Source organism: Prosopis cineraria, unplaced genomic scaffold (assembly GCF_029017545.1).
Source record: "Prosopis cineraria cultivar Desert tree isolate PC_DT_omini unplaced genomic scaffold, ASM2901754v1 PC1657, whole genome shotgun sequence".
In the NCBI taxonomy this organism is placed as follows: Eukaryota; Viridiplantae; Streptophyta; class Magnoliopsida; order Fabales; family Fabaceae; genus Prosopis; species Prosopis cineraria.
The window spans coordinates 1-1,593 of NW_026556982.1; the positions used below are offsets into that span (position 1 = coordinate 1).

At 36.0% G+C, this 1,593-nt stretch overlaps 1 non-coding gene across 1 annotated transcript; it reads right to left on the reverse strand.

The window, feature by feature from the left end:
- Nucleotides 1-415: 415 nt before the first annotated feature.
- On the reverse strand, nt 416-522 carry LOC129300578 (small nucleolar RNA R71). The gene has a single exon (XR_008590795.1). It is a non-coding gene; the product is annotated as a small nucleolar RNA R71 (small nucleolar RNA).
- Nucleotides 523-1,593: the final 1,071 nt, after the last annotated feature.

Genomic DNA, 1,593 nt, shown 5'->3' on the forward strand with positions numbered 1-1,593 from the left:
ATTTACATGATAATGGCCATGTTAATAATGAATTTGAAGGCTTGCATAACCTAGAGAGGAGAGGATCATTAGGCAACTACCTCAACCTAATTGGCATGATAATCCTTATGGCTTATATGTTCCTCCTACTAATGTTCAATTTGAAATTAACCCTCTTTGATTAATGCATGCCTAAATTTCATGGGTTACCGGGAGAGGATTGCTATAGGTTTTTGCATAATCCCTACTTGGTTTGTGATACTATAAAGCCTATACATGTAAATGTTGATGATGTTCAAGCTAAGGCTTTTGTATTTTTCTCTTGATGTTTAGCAAAAAGTGGTATTTCAACTACACTTCTTATGTGAAAGTGAGCACATGAGCCGAGCTAAGAAGAACTCTTCTTGAATAATTCTTTCCAAATTCTAAGGTCACCAATTTGAAGAAGCAAATCTATGGGGTCCAACAAGGAAATGATGAGAGTCACTATGAGTATTGGACTAGATTCTAAGGTCTTTTAACTAAATACCCACACCATCAAATTTCTAGTGAGAATTTAGTCCAATATTTCTACGAGGGTTTAATTCTAAGAGACAAAGTTAACATTAAAACTGTTAATGGTGAATGCTTGATTGACTTTACTTCCTTAAAGGGTTGGGAACTAATTGACAAGATGGCCTCATGTAGTGCTCAATACTCTACAAGGAGAAGAGAAATGTGATATGGTGGTGTTCCTTAAAGCTTAATGATCCACATGTGGACTTGCTAGCTGTTAGATTGGGAGAATGTTGGCTCTACAAATATCTCAAGTGAGCAATGTAAGTACTTCTTAAGCACTTGTCCCTTATTTCTTGTACTTTTTATGACTCACCCATCCATGTAGAAAGCAATTTTCCTATTAAGTTTGAGCAAGTGAATGCTATCTACAATGAAAAACAATCCTATGGTGGGAGGCAAGGACAAGGAGCTTATTCTAATATGTACAATCCTTCATGGAGAGACCATCCTAATTTCTCCTATTCAAACCCAAATGTGGCTTTGCAAGACGATCAACAAAGAGGATCCTATCAAAACACCTTTGGCCATGACCCTTCATCTCATTTTTCTCAAGGTAGCTCTTCTCAAAGCTACAATCCAAATGGTAATTCTCTTGCACCTTCTTCTAATTCTTATGGTAATAGGAGGCTTATTTCTATTGAGAGTTCTTCTAACTCTAACTCTTCTAATGATGTGAATGTCTTGTGCAAGAAATTGATTGAAATGAATTCCTTGTATAAAAACATGTATGATGGCTTAGGTAACAAGGTGGAGAGTATAGGTAACAAATGTGAGAACATGAACTCTAAAATTGATGCCCTTACTTTTTAAATAAATATGCTTGCTAACCATTTAGTGCAGCTAATGCTCAAGCCTCCACATTACCATCTAACACCATTGTTAATCCTAAAGCTAATCTTAATACTATCACATTGAGGAGTGGCAAGGAGTTGGGAGAAAGAGTGCAAGAAGACAAAAGATAAGGGAGGTCGAGAATCCCTCTTTAAATTCTCAATTGATGTTAATGTTTCTATTTCTCTTCTTTTCCTCCTAATAATGCATCTTTTGTAAGGATGA